General features: G+C 36.3%; 1 long non-coding RNA gene across 1 annotated transcript; it reads right to left on the bottom strand.

Annotated features, from left to right (window-relative positions):
- Window positions 1-152: 152 nt before the first annotated feature.
- Window positions 153-20,624, bottom strand: LOC129144813 (uncharacterized). Its single transcript, XR_008549473.1, has 3 exons — window positions 20,565-20,624; window positions 19,633-19,719; window positions 153-241 (listed from the first exon to the last, which is right to left on the bottom strand). It is a non-coding gene; the product is annotated as an uncharacterized LOC129144813 (long non-coding RNA).
- Between the last annotated feature and the right edge of the window lie 4,540 nt (window positions 20,625-25,164).

Raw genomic sequence — 25,164 nt, 5'->3', positions numbered from 1 at the left:
TCATGACAGATAGCCAATCTGAAAAGTCACAGGATTATTGATCAGATAGGCACTGAAACAGAAACTCTGTTACTCCATTGGCCTTCAAGGACATGAAATAGGAGTTTGTGCCATGAAGCATTTCTGCAAACACAGTATGAAATATGGTGTTCCTCTGAGTATCAAGATGCTTCAATCCAGAATCATCGTCTTAAATCACCACAGGGTCTTTCCTTGCCTCTTCTTCCCATCTTATAAGGCACTAAAATTTCAGAAATGAGAAACTGCTTCAATGACCACAATATGAAAGGGGTGTTGCTCCTTATCTGAAGGAGCAAATAATGTTAAAGAAAATAGTGTTACTGCCTTCCAAGACCAGTCAGTGAGAAGCAAAGCAATTGCCAGCCCTGGAAATCCTTTATTTGAAAAATAAAATGGTATAAAGTTCTCTTTCATTTTCAGAAACTGTATCCTAGAAGAAAGAATGCACCGATTGTATAAACTGCAAAAGTCACAGGGGGTAGGGGTAGGATGTTAGAGACCATGTTTGGAGTGAAAGACCTGACAACACTGGTTTTCAGGCATTGCAAATACCTGTTATGTAGCCATGGTTTTAAAGAAAATGTATGTATAGACCGACTAATAATTTCTCTCTCACACATACACTCATACTTGCACATTAACACAACATTTGCAAACATATATAGTGTACAAACAAAGGCAGCATATGACAGACAAAGTAGATGTTGGAATCTTATCCAGCTCTGTCATTTGCTAAATTATATGGTAAGAGACTTTTTTTTTTAACATGAAAGAAAGTACTTTCCTTACAGAATCATGAAAATTATGTCTGTAAATTTTGTATCCCTAAATACATCTTCTTCATGCAGTCATTGGTGTCATAATTAATAAACAATATTCAACATTAATATACAAGGGCACAAACAACTTCAAACAAGTCTTCTGAAAGGAATTAACTGAAAACTAAAATCACATGTGACAGAATAAGAGAAAAAAAATGACAGACATTAAAATGGGGGTGGGTTAGAGTGAGAATGTCTGCTGGTGTTAAATAGCAGTACTTGGGCAAAGGTGTGAAGCCAGAAGGCTGTCCTTACATTCAGTCCCAGGCCTCTTCAGAGGCTGGCATCTTCTAACCTGCTTAGAGTCCATAGGCCTTATTCTCTAGCCCTTATCACACCTGATTCATGTGAGATATAAAAAACGAATAAAGGACTTTTCTGCTCTCTGGCATTTGCATTTTACTGTGGATGAGAGATTTGGATCACTGTGCTAACAGTCTGAAGATGTTTTGTGTGCAGTGTGGTCTGCATGTTCTGCATCCAGGCATTCAACCAAGCCCAGATCAAAAATATATAATTAGGTCTAGGATAGCTGCATCTGTACTAAACATATATATATATACACTTTTGTTATCTTTTTTTTCTAAACAATACAGTACAACCACTGTTTACATGTCATTTACATTGGATTAGGTATAAGTAAACAAAGATGATTTAAGGTATATTGGAGGATGTGCATATCATACCATCTTATGTAAAGGACTTGAGCATTCACAGGTTTGGAGATCTGTGGGTGTCCTGAAATCAAGCCCCCACAGAAATTGAGAAATAACTGCATAAAAATAGACATGGGTCATGCAGCAAAAGAGAACACTATTGTTGTAACATTAAAAACACTGCTGAACTCACTCTAACCTGCAAAATTGTCACAACTCCAGGAAGAGAAACACTTTATCAGTTATTCCTAAGAAAACAATGCCTGAAGCTCCAAGATTTATTACTGACACTACACACAGTGTTGTGAGTTGTAGACACGGGCTCTGACATTTTAGTAACCCTCTGCAAGAAACAAACTGATGTATAGAGATTATGTGGGGGAAAAAGAAAAAGAAAATCTAGATATTCGTGGTCAGTAAAAGAAAAAACGAATTTCAAAAAAAATAAAAGCAACAAGTACAGTGAGGTTGTGACGATAAAGTTAATAATCATATATAATTAAAAATACCCCTAAATAAAGGCAATTTGAAGAGAAACATACCAACTGTCAGTAAGTCTAACAAAATTGGCTTTTTTCTGCATATTTTAAATGAATTAATAGACCGGGTCTTAATTTGGGGCCATGAGTATAAGACATATGTCTTTAAAACAATATGAGCAAAATGAGTACGAGGAGATAATCCCAGGATGAGTCATGCCAGAAGCACGTTGTGCGTGGAAAGGCGTGTGTAATCACCTGTGCTATTTGAGCTCACAGTCATTCTTTCTCTTTCCCCATTGTGCATTTGTAGTTGAATTTACGTAAGTTAAAAACTCTCATGATAGGAACTATATCTAAGATAAAACTAGAAAGAGAAGAAGAAGAAGTCTGCAATTTACCAAGTTCTCCAAGAAATCCCATAAAAATTTTTCTGAGCCTTCAGTGATAGGAATTATTTTAGCTCACCTGCCATTACTATTAAAGTTTTCACCCATTTCCTTATGCAGTAAGACTCTAGGTTCTAGGAAAGACACGGAAGATGATCACTTCTTTTAAGAAATATAGGGACACTCTCAAAAATGTAGGGTAACTTGCCGCAGGTTAGAGCTCACAAGAAGCTGAACAAGAAATTGTATCTGCTTGACTCCCAAGTAAACACTTCCCAGTCCGAGTCAGCAAGGCAATGAGCCCCCAAGTCATGCTCATCGCAGACACAGGTAATTGAGCAGATCATTCATTCCTCCTCATCACAGATGTGGCCTTAAGAAATCTTGAAGAATCCTCAAATAGTATCTAAAAAGCATTTAAAAATGAAACTTGTGGGTCATACCGAGACTACCATGCTGGGATGGTATCATTCATTTTGGTGCCTCTTCATGCGTAGGGACAGTACAAATATTTGTTGAAAAAATGAATAAAGTACTAATACTGACAGAGAGAAAAACAAGTTTGGGAATAAAAATGGAATAGAAAACTAACAATGCATACAAATAGAAAGGAAGTCTTTTGTTCATTTCATGCACATTGGGATTTGCATGAAAAGAATAAGCTGAATAGACCAGCAAACTGAATTTCAACAGTGGTTTGGCTATTCACAACAGAAACATGATGAATATTTCAAACTAAAGGCTTACCACGTTTACTTGGAAGATGGCTCCTCTTAGATCACCTCACTTTCATGCTAAAAAATGGAAAGGTCAGAGTATTTCTGGAAACATTTTCCTTTGGAGAGACATTTCTTAAAATGACAGCCCAGCAAGCCTGCATTGCATCCCAAAAGTTTGGTGTCACCTGTAAGTTCCTTTTTGACAATTGCTTATTATTTGCTTTTAAATTACCTTTGTAAATTTGCTTACTGATTTAGGGAAAAAAATCTCTCTGAATGCTAGTAATCCTTCTAAATATTTGCACTGATGCTGAATATCCTGGGGGGTGAGGTGGGAGTAAAGATGGGGGAGGAAGTAAAGGATTAAAATAGGTTGGATAGTTTCTGTGCATAACTAAAGTAAAACAGTAGTAATTATCAGTGCAATCAGTAATTATCTACCTTGAGCTGGTATGGTATAGATTAACATCACTAGGTTTCAATTTCAATGTGAGATAAGTATATATCCCCAAAATGGAGTATATAGTAAAACTTCTATTTTATTAAGAGTCACTTAAATCATTCCAGAAAAAAATGCATACATCACTCATTTGTCTTCAACAGACTATCATCAAATATAGTCACTCAAGCCTTCACTTTTGTCCAGGTGCTAGGCAGTCTCCCCAGTCAGGTAGACTTTTCTCACTAGCCCCTGAGTAGGCCTCTGGTCACTATGCTATGGGGACTAGAAGTCAATCCAGGCCTGTAAGCCTCAGGAGGTATATTATAATTACTTAAAAAATGCAGATTGTTTTTGTTTGAGAGCAGTGAGGGCCCTGAAGCTTAGAAGAAGCTTTATTTAGTTCCTGCCTAATTCATTGTTTCTTCCCAATCGAAGAATAAATCATTATGTCGTAAGTTTCTGTCTTTTTCCTAATAGGAGAAGCAAACATTGCTCTCCATTTTGACTTAAGGAGAATGTACTTTGGTTGTCTTATCCAGTTCTAGGTTTATCAGTGAACACATACCCTCTAAGTATCTCTCTTTACTCCCAGAGTAAGGATGCGGTCACGCCCTTCCTGTCTGTCATGTGAAGCCCCCACCCTCTTCAGGTTAAATGCTCCTGGCCAACTCATTTAATCTTTAGATTAAATGTAAATTCTCCATACATATGTGATTAAAGTGAGTTTTTCCTTTGCTAACCTATCTGATTCTGCTTTCATTACACATCCAGACAGAGATGAACCAAAGAAATATGGAATGAGTTTCTTGTGCTCTGACAGCATGTTTGTAGAAAACACAAAATGCATGTATGATACATGGACTTTTAGGGTTTTTGAAGCTGTAGTAGAGATATTGCTGAAGGCACTGAAATAAAACATCTTCCTCTGGGGCTAACCCCAAATATGGAGAAGAAGATCCAGTAAGTTTGGTCTGCAAACTCATCCCTTTGTATTCTACTTCTCTACCTCTCACCTTGTGCAGTAAGCCTCCATGCACCTGTACTACCGCTGTGCTCACTCACTAATGTGTCTGTCTTCCTCTATCGTTAACACCTCAAGGCAGGAGTTTGCCTTGCTCATCACTTTATTGCTGGCAATCACTGGTTCACAGTATGGTTTCAAAAACTGTCAATGGGTCAGTGGAATGTTTTTGTTTTGTTTTGTTTTGTTTTTTGTGGAATGGCTGCTACACCATCAAAGTCCTTAAACCACTTGTGAATGCAAAAGACAAAATAAAATGTCTCAGTTCCTTATACCAGGGGATAATATTGTATCAGACCTAGATCCTACCTTATTCCAACCAAATAGCCCCAAAATCCATTTTGTCTTTACAACCTCATGAGAGGAGGGAAAAAAAAAAAAAAAAACCCACAGCAACAGTGAAGGGCATGTTCCTGTGTGTCCTGGAAGCTGAAGGAAAAGAAAGAGAGCAAAGGGGTGGCGATGCTAGGGCTACCCCAGGAGTAGTGACATCGTGTCCATGACTCCTCCATTAGCATTTACCTTTGATACCCTCCAGTGCCAGAGAGTTAGGACAGAAACTGCAGACAAGTCAATAAAATCCTGTCTCTACCTAGGAGTTGAACTGTGCCTTCTACTATTCATTTCTTTCTCAATGCCAATCCTGTACACACAGAGCACAAGATCCCAATACCTCATAAATTACTGTCCCATCCCATCATTAAAATATTTTAACAATGAAAGAACAAGAAAATCTGAATGTCATCCCATTTGCTGAAAAAAATATTACTGTCATTAAATTTTCTTAACACCCAAAGTATACTATTTTCAGGGGTCTAATCTCATTCATGAATATTCTACATTCAAATATCACATTTAGATTTCAATATAAAATGGTACGTGTCTTCTGGGGGGAAGGGAAATATTTCCATCTTTATGACTTTGTTTTTCTACCAGATGATTAGAAAACCTAAGTATGAGATTTATAGATGTCGGAGACAATCCCATTCTGTCATTTTTTTATGCACATGCTGACTCAATGTCATAGAATAACTGTGTTGCTTTCTGCCTTCCCTGACATTCCAAAGAAAGAGCAATGCATACAAATCATTTTACTGTTTAAAAGTTTTGAATAAAACATGCTAACCTTGTCATACTAAGTGACAGACAGAAATGTCACCATTGTTTGCCAGGGACAAATAATCCATATACTTCATGTATAATTCATCTGATCTTTAAGAATGTTTAACAATATTGAATTTAGATAAATTTCAATGTTATGATGCACCGAATTTCCTTTATCAATTTACACATGTGCCTCATCAATTTAAGTCTTCATTTGTATTACTCTATTTTTGTATTAACTATGACAGATCTAGAGGATATTCTCATTTCCTGGAAAAAAATTTATAGTTGCATTGTCCATATTACAGATGTTCTCCATGTCCCTCTCACTAATATGTCTTAAATTGGAAACCTCAAATAACCCAAGGATTCTAAATCTGCCACTGAAGTCCCAGTTGCAAGTACAGGTATCTACCAGTCTTTTGACATAGTGCCTTTGGTCTCCAAATAAAGATTGAAAAACTTAGATAATATTTCAGCCCCTTCTACCGTAAGAATTCAATGCTTTCCAAAGACTTTCTGTCAATCAAAGATAACTAAGGATAGATCAGAAAATAAGTTGGCCTGGTTGTAAAATAGCTGGACTAGAATATTTTGAACAGTCTTCAAAATGAGCTGGAATTCCCTACTCTGTGAACCAGAAGAAATGATATTGAGGGTATGCTGCTAAGTATGATCTTCCTTGAAGCTCTCAATGCAATCCACATTGTGATTTCCTGGAATCTGAAAGGACTTCTCTTTGACATCACCATTTAAAACCAGTGCCTTAAATAAGGGATGATAACATTTTGTTGACACTGTCCTCAATGTATTTAGAAAATAGAATACTAAAGAATCATTTCAGAAATGATTCTCACTTTATGACTCACTGACCTATGAACAAGCAGAGCAACTAAATGCAAACCAGATTGAAATCTCCAAAAGCATCTTCTGAGGACCTATTTCCTATTTTAGGAAAAGGAATTAATCATTTCCATACAACTCAGATTTGCCAAGAATAATTCCATTATCCCCATATTCCTAGAAAAAACTCTAGGATAGAGTTTTTAGAAAGTTCTTTCTGCCCTTGGTGATCATTTTGCTTCAATTAAGAACATTTCATAAAATAAAAATTCTCATGATTCTGAAGATAAGGGTTCAATTGTTGTGTTTTCAGAAGGAAGTAGTGGGCAGGGACCTACCATACTCATATATATTAACAACAATATATTCCCCTCAGGTTCTTATCTACATCTATATCTGTATCTGCATCTGTATCTATCTATATATTTATATATATGCCCCCTTACCTTCTCTGATTTACATCTAAGTGTGCACATATAAACATTTAATTACAGTCTTTTCTGAATACATTGACAAAAGCAAACCATTTTTACCTGGTCTATGTCCTTTGTGGCCCATTTATGGAGCAGTAGAAAATTATATAAGAAATCATTTAAGGGCCTCCCTGGTGGCGCAGCGGTTGAGCACTGGGTTGCGAAGCTGCCTGCGTCCTCTGCGGCGCCGGTTCGATCCCCGGCTGCTCCCCGGCCACCTGAGGAGGGTCCCACATGGCGCGCAGACCTCTCCTGCCGCCCGCTGCTCCCCTCAGCAGTGTCCTTCGGTCCTTCTGCCTACTCTGCTCCCCGCTCTGGCTCTGGTGAATTCTCTCACCCTCCCGCGCTTCTGACTGTACCCAGTGCTTGTATAAACAAAACAAACAAACAAATAAATGAATAAATAAATAAAACATGCCTCTATTAAAAAAAAAATTTTTTAAAAAATTAAAAAAAAAAAGAAATCATTTAAATATTAAAAGCAAAAAAAAAAAAAACAGTGATATAAAGTTGGGTAAATAAACCTATGGGAAATCACTGAAAACTGTATGTTGGACTTAAGGAAGAACATTATTTTAAGAAATCTTAAATGCATTTTTAAGGCACCTACTAGAGCCTGCTTTCAAAAAGTATTTGGAACAGGGTTTTTGTTTTTGTTTTTTTTTCCAACTGTTCAAGTTGTTTCTAATACTTTGCATAGTGGCTAGTTTCTGACTTGAGTGTCTAGTTTTCATTTGATCTTTCAAAATGGCATGTTTAAGAACCCATTTTTTGGCAGTGTGGGGGCTCATTGCTGTAGAAGTATTTGAATTATTTCTACCTGAAGGTAGGAAATTACATCAGCTATAATATAGAAATTCAAGCTTTACCATCTGAAAGAGTTAACACTGCTCCTTAAATAAGTAATCTGCACAGATAGCACTGATAAATTTTCACATTTCAGTCACAGTATACATATGTCCATAGATTTCCATTATTTCCCAGCAGCTCTAATTTCATTGCGGAACATTTACCAGATGGAAAAGGGCCATTTTATGGGCTTTTGGCAGGTAAAGTTGGCTCTGCTGAATGAAAACCCCATGTTTGAGGAGTCCATGAAATTGGCAATAATTGACTTCTGAACACAGAATTTTAAACCTGTTTTCATTTGCAACAAGACAGGAGATTCCCTTGAAGAGGTATTTGTTAACTCTTCAAGCATTTTTATTTTCCTGTTAAATCTGGGCCTTGACCTGACATTCATTGGGAAAGATTTACTAAATGAGTTCCAGTATTAATTCTTATTATTACTACCATTACAATTATTTTGTTTACATTTTAAGTGATTAAAGGATGGAACTCATAACTCATTGAATTTGAAAAGCTCCTATTTTTCACAGTATTTTAAGGAAGCGAGAGGAGGAAACACACTAAAGAAAAATAATAATGTGAGGAGTAAAACATTGTAGAAACATATGCGTACACACAGAGATTACATATATGAAATGAATGCTTTATCCATACTTAGAGATATCATTGCTGCTTACAAACCACATTTCCTTTCTCTAGGTTTTCGAGTCTTTTCAAAATCCTTCTGTCATTTTAAACCTAGCTTTGCCCTACTATTATTTTACTTTGGGGATATGGTAAAATATTTAGCAGTTCTTTAGGGCAGATTGGCTTTAGTATGAGGATTGGTGTTTTGGCCTCATGGAATCTTATTCTACTGTTTCCTATTTAACACACTGCATATTTTATTTTTTTCCCCATGTAGAAAAAGCTTGTGAGTAGGAGGAAAAAATATATTTACCCATAGTGGGAAAAAAAATAAAAGATATTTACCAAGCCAGTGTCAACAGTCCAGCAGAAATTTGGAAGGCTCTCACTATGGATTTTCAGTTATTTTATGTATAAAATATATATTGCCTGTATATGGATCTTTGGCATGTACTTTATATAATTAACAAGAAAGTATGGAAAAAGCATATTGTAGTTATTCTGATAACCACAAAGAAGCAAATACATTTTAGAACATCAAAGAGCCTGGAAGAAGAAAGGTGGTAACAGATGATTCATAGCATTCGGTTTGTCATTTCATGATAAAGAAATAAAACAGTGAAACCTGTCCTTTTATTTGAAGGAATAGTTACTTTAACCAAATTCGAAGAGAAATGTTCACAGGGGTAATTATATCTAGGGTATTTTCTTTGGCTTATTTACTATGATTAAAATAATTTTTAAAATCATATGCCTCATGCACTTTCACAAAATTTACAGTATTATTGGTCTATTATTTAAGACTTATTGTTTGTGTTGTTTAACAAAGATATGAAGTCAATCCACTTAGTGCATTTCACAAAATGGAGCATTTTTGATAAGAAACCTTGATCCTTAATTGTCCTTTAACTCTGTTTTGAAATCTCATTGTTGAAACTACATTTCCTTTGTTCACATTTTACTTTGGTTTGGTTCAACAAGTATTTCTTAAAATACTCTAATAAGGATTTCTGATCTTTCAGATGAAAACAATTAAATAGGATAGGAAAGTGCTACAAAATAATCAAAAGCAAAAGAAAAATACCGGATGGTCTCACTCATAGCAGGAATCTAGAAAACTTAAATAAGGGACCAGGAAAAAGAATAACTATAAGAAAGAAAATATCAACATCAACAAAAAACTGAACGAGAGACACTCTACGGGGGTTGGGGGGTGGGGTGGGGATAGGAGAGCTTGGGGTAAAAATAAAGGGGTTGTAATTGTATGGGGAATATAAAAATAAAATTTAAATTAAAAAAAATTTAAAAAATAAAAAGAGAATGAGGAGAAAGAAAGGAGGCTTACAACTAATGAAACAAAAGTGGGCTCGGGAGATTGCAGTTTACGATGTAATGTCATGCAATGTAGTATGACCCTATGCAGTGAGGGATAAGACGTATTTATAGAAAACAACCACACAATGAATCAAACAATAGAATTTTTCTTTCACAAAACCTCTTGATGGGTGATTGTGATGTGAAAAGGGAAAACACTGGAAGATATGGAAGAAATTCAGAAGATAAAAATAATTTGGACTTCAAGTACGAGACTTTAAGAAAGTTTTAGGGATGCTTGGCCAAATATCAGGGAAGATTTCTCCTTGCCAATGTCCTCCATAATTAGTAGGTTCCTTTTACAAGGCACTGAATAAGAGATTTAAAACTCCAAGACACACATAGCATTCAAAAGGTTTTTAAATAAAGTCTCTTTACTTTTCTATTCAAAAGAATGTTAAAGAATAATTAGGTATTACCTACATACCTAAGCCAGCAATACTGGTAAAAACTTCTTCCTTTTGGATATAAAAGTTCAAGAGTGACAGCCCCTGGCTTCTAATTTAAGATGGAAAGTCATTCCGCAGTCAGGATCCATGAACCTAATTTTCCCTCATAGTGAGGTGACTTACTACAATTGATAATATTGTATAACCAAGACAACTGTACAGAACAACTTTTAATTATAACTTTTCATTTCTCATGTGGGCCACTAAGAGACTTGCATCCTCTTCTCTAAAAAAAAGTAATTCAAAACAGTCTCCATAATTTCTCATAACCTAGAGGAAAATGTAAGCATTTCATGAAGGACACTTCATTCTTTCACTCTCAGTTGAAATGTGTTCAGTTTTCTTTTGGGAATGGAGCCATTCCTGTTCTAGGAACATTAATGTTAGTAGATTTGAGTCCACCAGTTTGTAGACAAAAGAAGGGTTGTCATGTCATAAACCCTCACAGCATGCTTTACCAAGAAACTGAAAATGGACATGGTAAAATGTAAAAGCGAAAAATGAGGATTTGGGTAGCTGTGATATAATCTAAGAATGGAAGCTACCTACCCAGAGAGCAGAAAGCTAAAACCCCTTAGAAAAAGATAATCATTTAGAAATACCTGTGGCAGAAATGCCTAGGGATGTTAAAAATAGGGGTGTCTGAAATGGAAATGCAATGCATTTACAGTGCTGGAAGAACGTAACCAACTTCTAATGCCCTTAAATGCTCAATTAAATCTTGAAGTACACAAATGCCTTTACTAATATTACATTAGCAAAAGTGGTTTGCTGCTTCTTTGTAACATTAAAAGACACAGGCTACTAGCCAGCTGGAGCTTAAGTTATACACTAAAACAGGCCTATCTCTTACTCTGATGATCACAGCAAGCCCACGATGACCGAAGACAGATGAGCAAATTAGAGATATTAAAAATGAATACATTTTGTGCCATAAAGAAATACTAAAACAGATCTCTACAGTTTCATTGTTTTCACTAGATGTCACACAGAGTTCTTTTTTTTTTTTGTTTGACCTTTTTATATTTTTGCCTGAGGTGATAGGTAGAAAAATAGCACAAGGAAGGGGAAAATTGAACAAGAAAGCCAAATGTCTAAAATGAGACTTGTACATGGACTAAGAATGATGACTAACGGGAAATAAATCAGGTCACTAATAAATTCAAAGCACCTCACAATTAAATAAGGAGTTTGCAATTCTAGCCACAAAGACTGATGTCTTTGCCCATGACTTTGCTTTCTTATTGAAAGGAATTCACTGGAGAGACACACTAATGAGCTATGTGATCACTATCAATGTCCAGAATTCCACGTATTCCTCAAAAAGAAGTTCAATCTTATTTTCATCCATATCTACTCAAATTCTAGAAACTTCAAGTCTGTTTTTGAGAGAGAGGAGTTAATAGCAGGGACCTGGGGAGGAAGTACATTTATAACATGAATTTAAACTCAGTCACTATCTAGTACTGTGATTTTGGAGCCAGTCACATAACCTATCTGAGCTTCTGTTCCCTCAGAAGCTACCAGTTGAAACCTACCAGTTTCAACCTTGTAAGATTTTTGTGAGGATTCAATGAGTCCTTAAGAACAGTGCCTGGAACAGAAAAAAAGCATCTTGAAAGTATTAGATATTTCTATTATTACATTCATAGTAGTAGTACATCAGGCAGAATACTTGACACATATTCGCTCTGCAAAAGGTTGTTCTAGTCCTTTCCCAAGGCCTCTCTCCCTCACCCAATTTTGACAATCAGGGGCATCCCTTAGACTCTTCTATCTGCCCATGTCCTGGCACTTCCCCTTTCTCTGACAACCACACTAATACAGTCAAGGCAGAACTCAAACACACATCATAGATTGATGGAGACAGGTGATAAATGAAATCTAGGGTTATGGATTTCAGTGCTGCTTAGACCCTAAGAGTTTTAAAGAAGGAAAGGGCTTTATATAGCACTGATTCCATATTGGTTCCCTCCTCTGGTTTTTAGATCTCTTTAATTTAATCCAATGCCTGTACCAGTCTATACATTACCCCTACATCTATCTTCTCATTCCTGAATGCACAGTGGAATTGAATGTAATTTTTTTAACCATTAAATCACCAGGTAAACTCTTAAAAACTACATAGTCCATCTACTTGGGCTGGGGACCCAATTTTTTTTTCCAGAAGGATCTAAAAGAATTCTAATATTCCTCTTAGATACCACTGTCTATTGAGACATGTGATGGTGCCCTTCAGCTCATCAAATCATATCTAATATTTGAACCTGGAGTTAGGGAATTGAGGAACAAAAACATCACATTAAGAGGAGTAAGGAAAGACTTTTTCTGTCTTTTTGATGCCTTATATATAAAAACAACATTTAAATATAAGTACTATCTTTCTGGGAAGGGTTTCCACACCTCCTGGGGTACCTTTCAGATAATTCTGACTTATCTAAACCTCTACTCCTAAGATATCAGGAAATAGTCTGTTGCAAATTCTCAGAAACCTGTTACAAGTCAAATTCTCCTCACTCTGACAAGAACACCTATAGACTAAAAAAATGTAAAAGACTGAGTGTGAAAATTGCAAATCAATATGCCTAGAGCCATGATAAATATGCAAACTGGTGGTCTAAAAAGGAAAAGCAAGCGCATAAGACAAGCTCTGAGGGATGTACCTATACTAAACAAGACCTTTTTTCTTTAGTTAGTCTCTTTCCCAGCTCTCACCTCCTCCTTCAAAGTTTATTTTTGTACATATCACATTCTGAAAGGAAATGAGCCGTCCTGCCCAACAGGTACTTCGTTGCTGGCTGCTTGCCAGAAAGTATTCTATATATAAAAAAGATTTTTACCTTAAATTAGACTAGATAAGTGCTGCTGAAATATACTTTTTGTGTTTATGTGTATATTTGTTTCTTGTTATTTTGGAGCTATTCTGATAATTTGGGGATAGAGTAGTAAAAAAAAAAATCTTAATATGAACCAACAAAGACATTAAGTTCTGTCCCACAAAATTTCATAGTGATATGGCTATTTCTCTCACCTCGATTGAGGACATTCAACTTAGAACACAACACCAAGGAGTCAGAATTGTCTGCCACATTTTGTTTTAAGTAGAGAAACCTCCTCACAAGGATATGAAAGCAAACATCTCAAAACTATTTTCCCGAAGGCTTAATTTTATCTACAGACCAAAAAGTCCATGCCGTAGCCCATCTGATTTGAAAAAGTCAAAGAGGTTAAGTAACTAAAAATGATCTGTAAATATCACTTTGGAAATCATAAACTATTTAAGGTCCATACTCCTATGCTTCCTATAAGACTTCTCTATATCACGTCACTCTTATGGCATCAAAAATACAAAGAAATTTCCTTTAAAAGAACACTCTTAGGACAGAAGCTGGGGTAAATAGGAATGTTTGTTCTTCCATAGCACACTGTGAATACGGCTATACATAATTTGTCACATGCTTATCTGCTCAACTCCCTCATCATACTCAGCATTCCTCAAGGGCAAAGGCCACATCCTGCTCAGGACATGGAATGCAAGAACTTGATGAATCATAATCATCTCTCTTTAATAGAGAAAAAACATCTTTAATCTATAAAAAAAGGAAAGTAAACTAATAAGGTGGTGTGTTTACACAAATGGTTTCTAGAGCCTAACTGACAGGATTCAAATCCTTGCTTCTGTTCTTCCTAGTTGTGTGACTTGAGGGAAGACAATACCTCTGTACCCCAGTATGCTCATTCTAAAATCAAGATCATAACAGCACTTATTCCATAACTTTATTAAAAGGATTAGCTGAATTAATACATACAAAATGCTTAGGACAGAGACTGATATGTATCACCCACTGGAATGTTATCTCTTCATCTATGCTACATGTATATGTTACCTCAATCTTCCCAATAATCATCTAAGATAGATACTGTTAACCCACTTCACAGATTGAATGTTGAGGTCTAACTAAACTCTCAGGTGGCAGATAAATTATTTCTGCCTATTTCCAAATCCTGTTCTCTTCCCTACTCCAAAGTGTCTCCCTTTTGAGCATCTATTCAACTAAATTCCATTTATCAAAGTTCTACTATGCATTAGCTATTATATGTGGTGACAGAAATGAAATAATAAACAAAGCAAGGAGTTCATCTTGCAGGACAATGGAGTTAACTCTGAAGGTGATGTGACCATACTAACTTGAACACAAAGGAAACATTATAAGCAATGCAACAGAGTTTCACAGTTCTAGAAATTAAAGGCAGAAGGGAGATTCTTACTAAAAGCCAGAAAAGTTTTATGCAAGACAATTTTTCAACTGACCATAAGAGACTTGTGGGTAGAAATGACAACACACAGTAAGAGTAGGAAAGGCAGGCAAGGGGACACATCTTATCAGATGGAAATCGTATTATGAGCAATAACAGAGAAGCAAAATACATACATATACATACATACACACACACGCACACCCTTGCTCGGGGTTAATGAGACTAGTTAATTTTTCTGCCAAGAAATATTACTTTCTGGCTTATTTCGCTGATCATGATCCCTTCCAGCTCCAACCATGTTGCTGCGAATTGCATGTGTTTATCTTTTTTGATTGCTGAGTAATATTCCATTGTATATGTGTCACATCTTCTTGATCCAGTCATCTACTTTTGGGCATTTGGGTTGTTTCCATAGCTTAGCTATTGTAAATAATGCTGCTAGGCTTTGAGAAGTAATACATGGCCACTTTGGGGAAAGAGGTCTAAAAGTCAAACTAACACAGACTTTCATCCACACTAATGACCAAGAGGCCAGAAAGATTTTAACAATGGGTACCAAGAATTTGCATCTCCACAGGATTATCCTTAGAAATCAGGAAGGTGTATCAACTCCAGCTTTTGCTTTCCTCTGTATATAGGTAGCATCAAAATATCTTAACATTTTTAATGTCAATGACTCAGTGTTCCTAACTGTATCATCTAAATTCAAACTTGTTTTTCATTGGAAGAGCTCTCACAGCACAAAATCTGTTGGACTGTGGACTATTTCCTGGGCTCAAATCCTCACTCTTGTTTTTTTTAATTTATTTTATTACATTGTCGTTCATTTTTGTACAGTAACTATTTCACTCTTTCATTCCCTCAGATGAAGTCTCCATAGCTCTCCTGCCACCACAGCACCCATGAACCATCCATCATGGTCCCTTGTGCTCTTCCCTACCATTTTGATGCTCCTTCCTCCACATCCCTTACCGCATGTCTCAGCTCCATGATCAGCTTGCAAGCTTTGTCTTTTTCTGGACCTTTTGCTCAGTTTCTTTAAATTCCATTTATAAGTGAAACCATCCAGTATTTATCTCAGTGAAATATCACTTGATTCTTTAATAAAGTCACTTAATTTTGAAAGAAGGAAATTAATTAAAACTTTGCTTTGTAAGGCATGGTGACTCTAAGTTTCTGAAAGTTTTCAGAAGGAGAGTATGGAGGTAGTCGTATAACCAAACTTATATTTAGGATATCTGAGAAGTATTGGGAAGGAAAAAGAGATGAAGTACCTAAGAAGTAGTGCCAGGGAAAACAATTCAAACACTTCAAAGAATTGTAACAGTAATAATGTTAAGAGTGTATCTTTTTGAGATAAACACATGCAATTTGCAGCAACATGGATGGAGCTGGAAGGGATCATGCTCAGTAAAATAAGCCAGAAAGCAAAAGAAAAATACTGGATGGTCTCACTCATAGCAGGAATCTAGAAAACTTAAATAAGGGACCAGGAAAATGAATAACTATAAGAAAGTAAAAATCAAAATCAACAAACAACTATGAACCAGAGACACTCTATGGCGGGTGGGCAGCGGGGAGGGGAGGGATTGGGGTCAAAATAAGGGGGTTGCAATTGTATGGGGAATATAAAAATAAAATTTATAATAAAAAAAAAGTGTATCTTTTTGATAGCTTGGTAGTATTCCACTGTGTATGTATGCCACATCTTCTTGATTTTGCTCATCTGTTTTGGAGCATTTAGGTTGTTTCCAAAGCTATTATAAATAGTGCTGCAATAAACATGGGAGTGCAAGTTTCCCTTCAAATTAGTGTTTATGTATTCTTTGGGTAGATACCTAGGAGTGAAAACGAGGGTCATAAGGCAGATCCATTTTTTTATCTTTGAGAAACCTCTGCACTGTTTTCTCCTAAGAGGCTGGATCAGTCCACATTTTCAACAATAGTAGGGTTCCTTTATCTCCAGATGCACACCGCCATTTGTTTCTTTTTTATATGGGTTATCCTCACAGATGTAAAGTAGTAACTCATTGTGGTTTTGATTTGCATTTCTCTGATAAATGATGATGAACATTTCTTTCCCATGCCTGTTGCCATTTGCAGAAACATGGAGTTGGAAGGGATTATGCTACGCAAAATAAGTCAGAATGAGAAAGACAAGTACCAGATGGCATCACATGTGAAATATAGGAAAGCCAAACAAAGGGTCAGATAAAGCCAAACTAAAAAAAATCTAACCTTTGAAAGGTGAGTATAGAACAGAGGTAACCAGAGGGAGATACAGATACTGGGGAGAGGGACGGGTGAGAAATGAAGTGGGGAGAGAATACAACAGACTATGATGGTGGCCATGGGTGCTCTCATGGTGGGTACGCTATGGCAGCAACACCTGAAGGGGGATCCTACCCTCTAAAGTACAATGTTGTAAGCCAATGTTACCTCACTAAAAAACATTTTTTAAAAAAATTCCAAATAGGGCCTCCCTGATGGCACAAGGGGTTAAGCACCACACTATGAAGCAATCCGAAGGCTCTGCAGCACAAGTTCAATCCCCAGCCACCCAGGGAGAAACCCCATGGCACAGAAGACCTCTCCTGGCTCGCCCACTGTGTATTTCACTCAGTCTGCCTGTTCTGTTCCCCACTCTGTCTTTGGTGAATCCTCTCACCTCCCGCATCTCTGGCCTCTACCCCAGCTCTTGTATGCATAAATAAATAAATCTTTAAAAAATAAAAATTCTGAATAATGACACAACTCCCAAAACATTATGGAATAAAACTAGAAAACAGTAAAAAGACAATTAAAAAGAAAAAAAAAAGAAAAAAAAAAAAGGTAATAATGTCCTGAGTCAGGACAATAACACTGAGAAATATAAAAAAGCTAAAAAATCTAAAAAGCATGAACTAGAGGATGAGTAGAAGTAGAGAGAGGTCCAAATATGATTCTAACATTTATAGAGCATATATACAGTGCATGGAAACAGATTTTATCTCATTAAATTCTCACAAAATTCTTACAAGAAAATTTAATTATATCGCTCTTAAAGGGAACTAGAAGCCTGAGTTTCAATACTGACTCTTGGTACTTACAAAATAAAACTGAAAGAATTACCACTTAGCTTCACTAATACTCAATTTCCTCTTAGGTGTTATGTAGTTGACAATATCCATCTTATGGTGATGGAGTGAAAGTTAAAGTAGTTATTTATAACTTGTCTTAAATGAATTAACATTTATTAACTACTGATTAAATTAAAACGACATTGTGAGAAAAAATTTACTGTGAAAGAGTCTTAACATTACCCATAGTCACCTTCCTATTATGGAACCAAGGATAAAATTCAACCTCATATCCTTTTAATTCCAAATATCCCATGTTTCTCCTCTCACTAATATCTTTGGAATGGGGATGGGAACCAAAATAATGGACAGGAAAATGGAATCACAGAAGTCCTCAAAAGAGCCCTAAATTAGCATTTAATTAGAAAATTGTTTTGTTCTCAATCTGAGTCTAAACACTATTCAAATAGACTCTAAATTACATGCCATTCCATATGTAAAATTTATAATTCAAATGATGTATTAGAAAATTAGGATTCACTGCTTAATATATAACTTGCCAATGAAAGTTTCATGAAGCATAGAGTACTTTGGGGAAATCTTTTTAATTGGCAATACCCATTCATCAGAGATTGCCTTACTTTCCTACCCCGTTAGCTGTGTGAGATTATTTGAAAATATTTGACAAGATTTTTAACTTTTCAAGGTGTTATCAAAATACTAAGCTGGTACACACTGCATGTCAGGTGCTGGAAAGGGAACACTATCTTTTAATGACTAGAATGACATCTGGAATTTTTTTATAAATGCACAATATTCAACGAGTTTAATTTTTAATTTTCAAATACCTTAAAGGGAAATCTTAAAAACTGAATCTTCTCACTCACAATATTTAAAATGTTAAGATCACTGATCAAATAGCCACTATTACAGAGGGGTACGACTTCTGCCTTAAATCTCAATCACTTCAGGCTGAGCAACTGGTGTTTGGATAATAGCACACTAGCTAATTACTCAGACACCACACAGTAAGGGCAACCATAGTTTTAGGCAGTTTTGATTAAAGGGAATACTTTTTTCTGTTTCGGCTTATTATGACTCCTAAACAGAAATATAGCTGGTTGGAACCACAAAGTAGACTCTATCCTAACAGTATACTGAAAGTTGTTGGATGGCAGAAAAGGTTTCACATGTAGCCAAATAGTTCACCACACATTGCATACTTTGACTGCTGTGTTTTTGCACCCATACAAACATAGAAAATGAAGAAGATGCATGTATATAAATCCAAGAGAGAAATTGTTACATTTTGTCAGGTAAAGCCAAACACTGAATGAGAACAGAAGCAAAGAAAATTCCAGTCCCACAAACTTACCAATCATTAAATCTGCCATCAATGGATGGCTCCAAATAAAAAACACAATATGAGAAACAAACCAGGAAACTGGCTTTATTAAGAATTAAAGCTTTCTTTCAAAAGACATTGCTGGCATTCCACTAAAGACTATTCACACATGTGCAGACCCAGTCTTGTAGTTTAGCCTGGCCCCAACTGTCCTGAGTGCAAACAGGAGTTTCCACTTCCAGAAAAAAAAAAAAAAAAAAACCTGCCATAACCAATTATCAGTAACTGACTACCAAGGAAAGAAGTTGCCTCTCTTTGAAGAAAGGAAAAGCAAAGTTGAAATAATATAGTTAACAGTAACAATACTTATTCCCCTTCAGTAGTAGCCAATGAAGGAGATTTTCTAAAGCTCAAGTGAAGACAGCAATTATTTCAGAAAAACAAATCCCCATATTTAAAATCTGTAAAACTATCCCCCCAAACGTAGTCATATATTTTGATAAGTACACACTTCCCATCCACCAAACAAGAAGAGAGAAAATACGTTTTCACTATGATTCCGTTTGCTTAAAACCAAAGATTTTACACATATAAATAAAAATTCTGGAGTGGAGACGATTTTTAAAAATGTACAATTTCAGTGTGATTTAAAATAACATTAGAAGAATGCATTTGATTTTACTTAAATATTATAGACTCACCGACTTTTGCTTCTCACATATGTCAAGAGTACACCATTTTCTTTTGCTTGATGACCAGGGACGTTGTCAACAACACAAAAGGCCAAGCTAGAAGAGACCAGATGCATACATTAGGCTGTCCCATAGGATCCAGAAAAGTCAAATGGAGAGGCTGTTAAGGAAAGCCTCACAGCAAACTAAAGGAAGACTGGCCAGATACTTTAGGAAGTTCAGACCGACAGTGTAAAACATTAAAGAGGTCTAGAAATAGACAACAGGTGGTTAGCCCTGCAGGTGTATAAAGTTTATCATCAGGTAACTGATGGTCAGCAACAAGCTTAAGTTTAATCAATCAAACTGACAGCATCTGGGGCTCTATTCATTCCAAAAAAAAACAAACAAACAAACAAACCCAGATCATAGCAAACCTAGCTAACCAGTCCAGGACCAAACCTGGAAGCAGCAATGTTCAGGGCTGAATCCGTGAGTTCTGGATGCATAAAATCTAATGTTTTCCACCAACAAGACAGATTTTTATAGAGTTAAGAATAAAGATCAACATGCAAAAATGTAAAACAACTCCATGAAGTATCTGATGCAGTCTAAATGATAACTCTTAAGCAGAAAATAATTCCAGAAAATCTAAATGTATATACATTTGAACAAAGTAGAAAAGGTAAAGGTTACTTATAGGCGGCAACAGTAGGATAAAACTAGAAGGCTGAGACCCACGTTCTTCCTTTAGGCTCGCCAACAGCTGACCCCAACTTACAGCAGCAGGATAAATTTATAGGGTTTGTTGACTATACCTATTGTTCTGGAATCTGGCTTCAATAGAGGAATAAGGTATAAGTGTAGGATTAATGAGCAGTCTTTTATTCACACCAAGTAGCAGCAGAATACAGTACTAAGATTTTAGCAGCCTTAGGAACTCTTAATATTGGAGATTGTACCTGTTGTGCCAGCAAGCACGGAGCAGGTTCTCTTTCCATTCAGGAAACGGCTAAAGGAGAGTCCTGGAGCACCCACTGGCTTTTTTCAGGCTTTAATTGCTCTTTCTACGCCATTGTTGTAGGGCAAGCCTGTAGGCTGGCAAGGCAAGGAGGCCATTACAAATCTTTACTCTGTCTCTTTGGGTTCTCTCTGGCATCATCTCGCAGTCCTGCCTCTGTATAATCACTCGTCTCTAGTAGCCGTTCTGCCCTAGCTGTTTTTTCTTGTGTGTGTGTGTATGTGTGTGAGATGCCGCCTTATATAAAGCCTGAACCTCCAGGCTCAGGTGTGCCCTCTTACGCATGCTCACACCACGCTACAGGTGTCAGCCATCAGGCATGCATGCCCTGCACCACACTCCCAAGTGCCTTCTGCATTCAAGGCCACAGGTGATAGTCACAGAAGGTAGCAGCATAAAGGCCTGAGCAATTTCACTTGTCCTACACTACCCCCATGTTATTTTAAACAGAAAAAAAACATTTACACATCACCATAAAAAAAAATTTATAGCACTTCAAGGGTTGAATGGAATTGCATTTGACCACATAGTCTATTATATTTTATATATCTAGTTAAATATTTATTAATTTGGATTCCATAAATTTTAAAATTATTTTCTGTTTTTTTTTCCCAATTGCAAGTGTGTATGTAGGTGCTAGGCCTAGTGATATTATTTTGTTAGTTATTTTCTTTGTTTTGTTTTTCTAAGTGGTTGATTTTTGCAACCCCTTGAGTATTGCAATACCCAATGAGGTATTTAACGAAGAGATAGCGTTAATGAACAAAAAAAGCAGTCTGAGCAACTTAAAGATATGCTTGGTCACGGCTCAGTAGTAAGCGGCTCAGATGCTGTGGGAATAAGTTGACTTAAAGAATTTGGTTTTGACTCTGAGTTGAGTCTTCTATCAGCAAAATGAGTGTCCATTCTGTTTGAAAACTATGCTGCTTGAAAAATGAAAAATGTAGCCGTGAAACAAAGATTTGACTTTTTGATCACTGAAGTTTTCAACCTAGCTTCACAGATACCCAGAAAATACCCATTACTAATTGGCTTCCAATGTTTCTTCTTAAGTGATTACTGTATCTGCAGAGTACTCATCCACCTGATGAAACAGCATTTCTCATCTACCCATGGAACTGGCATTTCAAATGTGCAGAAACTACACATAATGAAGCTTTGAAGTGTATCACTGAACTAAGGTTTTAGTCTCAGTTCTACCATTTACCTCATGTCACCTTAGGCTAGTTGCTTAACCATTTTGAATCTTTCTTCATCCGCAAAGTAGGTACATAATAATATATATTTTACGGAACTGTGAGAATCAACTAACCTAGTCTTAACAGAGAGCTTGGTACAGATGCAAAAAAAGTACTTAGTACAGAGTTGTTGCTGCTGCAGTCATTGATATCTCTACAGATAAAGTCGATTCATCTACTTCCAAAAAAAGGGAAAATAGGAAAGATAGTTGAAAGAGCACTGTAAGCTATTCAACTGAATAAAGTTCCTGTAGAACTATCACGTAAACTCGAAGTTTGCTCCATCTGAGATTTCATGGCAATTCAGGAGTAAAAATATTAATCTCAACCTTTCAAAAGTCAAGCCGTGATAATACAAATTTGTGAATATCTTTCAAGAAAATAAATGAAAGTATCTAACACAAAACTATTAATGTTATTTAAAATGTTGAGGAATTGCACACAAGCCAAATGTTCAACAATAGGACATGTTTAGACAAATTATGCCATATCTATTAGCTAGGAAATATAATATTAATACTTTGAAAAAGTGGGACTGTTTCTGATAAAGTACCAAGGAAAATATCAGTATTCAAAAATTGTAACTACAGATATTTAAAAATACTGGGAAAAAATAATTTAGAAGTCAACATTAAAATGATACATAAGTGTTAGAATAGCAGTATAATGGTAATTTTATTTTCCCTCTTTTCTGTCTCTGATATTTCTACACTTAAGGTAATAAAGTTGATATTTAAAATAGCACCTGCACATCATGTCCTGATGTTAAAGTTTGGCAGCTTTTAAGCAAGCTAGGGAATCTTCTGAATATTTGAGAGGCTAATGAAAATGATAATTATCTCCAACATCATTTCATCCATGGTGATTGCTATTTCCTCCTTAGCATCCACAAAGATAAGACCCAGGATATAAACCTGACTTAGCAACTTGGACTATACTGATGTCAGTGAGTACATTGGGCTGGAAACAGTGAGGTGAACAAGACAATGAACAGATATATTTAGTCTCCAGTAAAATTCACGTGGACACTGAATCCTTATTAACAGAAAAACAACTGTTTTGCCAGTTCTCTGAAGATCAATGTTATTCTGGTCCATATTTTATTAATTATTCATTTCATGATAACACACATGCCAAATTTGTCAAATGAAATTCTCCCCCTGAATAAAGAAAGAGAGACTGAGGACATATTTCTCCTCTGATTTAACAAGGTGGCAAGGAGAGGGTGAAGAAAGCAGCTCAGGGCACTGAGCTGATGGTGCAGAGTTGAGCAGATTTGGAAACTAAATGTACTTGTTAATTCCCAAAGTGATTTTAAGAGCAGGATACTGGAAGGAATGCCAAATAAAATTAATCCTTTAAAATGATAATGCAAATTTTTAAATCACAATGGAGAGCTGTAAGTTTAAAGAAAATGTTTCAGTATTTCATGTATCTTAATTTGAAAGCAGCCAAGTAACCTATGGAAAGATGCTTCCATTCTTACAGCTATAAATTGGGGAGGGAGAGGAGACAGGGAGAGAGAGAGGAAAGGGGAAAGAAAGAAAGGGGTGTGGAGCGAGCAAGGGGGAGAGAGAGAGAGAGAGAGAGAGAGAGAGAGAGAGAGAGAGAGAGAGAGAGAGAGAGAGAGAGAAAGGCTTGATAGGGAAAGAAAAGACAAAAATCTGGAGATTCATAACTGATATCCTAAAAATAGAAGTTCCTATCTGTGTGTGTATGTGTGTGCGTGTGCCCACATATGCACTTGTGAATCAATGTGCAACCTTCTAATTTTGTATCAAAAGATTAATTCTAAATACCAGTAGTTTGCAGTAAGCAATGAAGAAAACAGAAAGCAGCAATGACTAATTCCTATGCTTGGTCAATGAAGGTAACAGGAAAATCCAAACATGAAAATTGTTCTTCAGCTATAACATAATTAAGAATACATTATAGCATATTTGCTGTCCTTTGCAGATTTAAAAACCTTAAAAGTAAAAATAAATGTTCCAAGGCAGTCAGGTGCTACAGACAATATGAATTCTCAGTGCTTATGAAAAATTACCTATTCTGTCAGTCAGCAAATATTTATTGTTACATGCCAAGTACTCTGCTGATTCCACAAACTTCTGTCGTTGTGGATATGGTCCCTACCCACATAGAGCTTTTAATCTGGTGGAAGACTGATCTTGTGCATGCATCAAAAAGACCGTTACACACTGTAAAGGGTAGAAGAACACAGAAAAAAATGTACCCAATGCAATTGTCCTCACCTGGCACATCAGAAAAGACTTCTGTAAATTTGAGCTGAGATAGAAAAGACCAGTGGAAATAAACCAGGCGAAGAGAGGAAGGGCGTAGAAACAGTTAAGGCACATTCTCTGTGCCTGGATAGAACTTAGGTGACATAAAAAAGCAGAGTTTGGGGTAATAAGCAAGGTTATTAATAGCAATAATAAAACTTAGCTTCTCCTTTACCATCCTTGTTTATATAAGGAAAGGCCATAATTATTTTTATCCAAAGGGCTATATAGTCATTTTATCTCCACCTCCTTGTCCTTTCCTTAGCACTGCCTACCCCCATTCTATCACCTGCTTATTCTATCATTTATTAGACTAAGGAAGGGGTAAAGGTGAGAAGTTTAAGTATAGTGGAATCCCAATTCTTGATTTTTCAGTGCAGGATGCCTATAGAAGGTGGGCGATACAAATCATGATTAGGAGCACTACGGTTAGAGTAGGGTTGGTATGGCCAAGTACAGTGGCTATGGAGCTTGTGGTCAGGCAGTGAGGGATCCCATAGCAGCCTTGGGAATAGTCTTTGCTACTTCAAGACTAGCACTGACCTAAAAGCTTCACTGAAATTATCCCATTTGATACTGACAACTACTTGTAACTTAAAGACTATTGTTCTTATATTACATATGAGGTTTTAAGAGGTTAAGCAATTTGCTCAACATCATGTGGCATGTATTTGGGCTCAGATAGTTAACTCTGGCCTCCCTGATCTAAACCCATTGTCCTGTACAAGACTGAATTTCCCAAGGCAATAGTAGCTGAGTCTTCAGCAGATTCAATTTGTTTAGAGAAATAAAAGTGTTCCTATATACTACTATTGTAGAGAGGAAGCTATACCACCTTCATTTTAAAGGTTCATTCTGAAGAATGAATAAGAGTAGGCTACAGGTAAGTACAGAGAAGTCAGCTATAATATCATTAGAAGTCCAGGGAGAGACTGGTAGGTTGGCCTAAAGTTAAGCCTAAGTTTGCTAATTATGGAGCTACAATGACATGGTCAGATTTTAGAGACTTTTAGAAGGTAAA

This window comes from Talpa occidentalis, unplaced genomic scaffold, assembly GCF_014898055.3.
Source record: "Talpa occidentalis isolate TD23 unplaced genomic scaffold, MPIMG_talOcc4v2.1 talOcc4.7, whole genome shotgun sequence".
NCBI lineage: Eukaryota > Metazoa > Chordata > Mammalia > Eulipotyphla > Talpidae > Talpa > Talpa occidentalis.
This window is presented reverse-complemented; position numbering and strand designations above follow the sequence as displayed.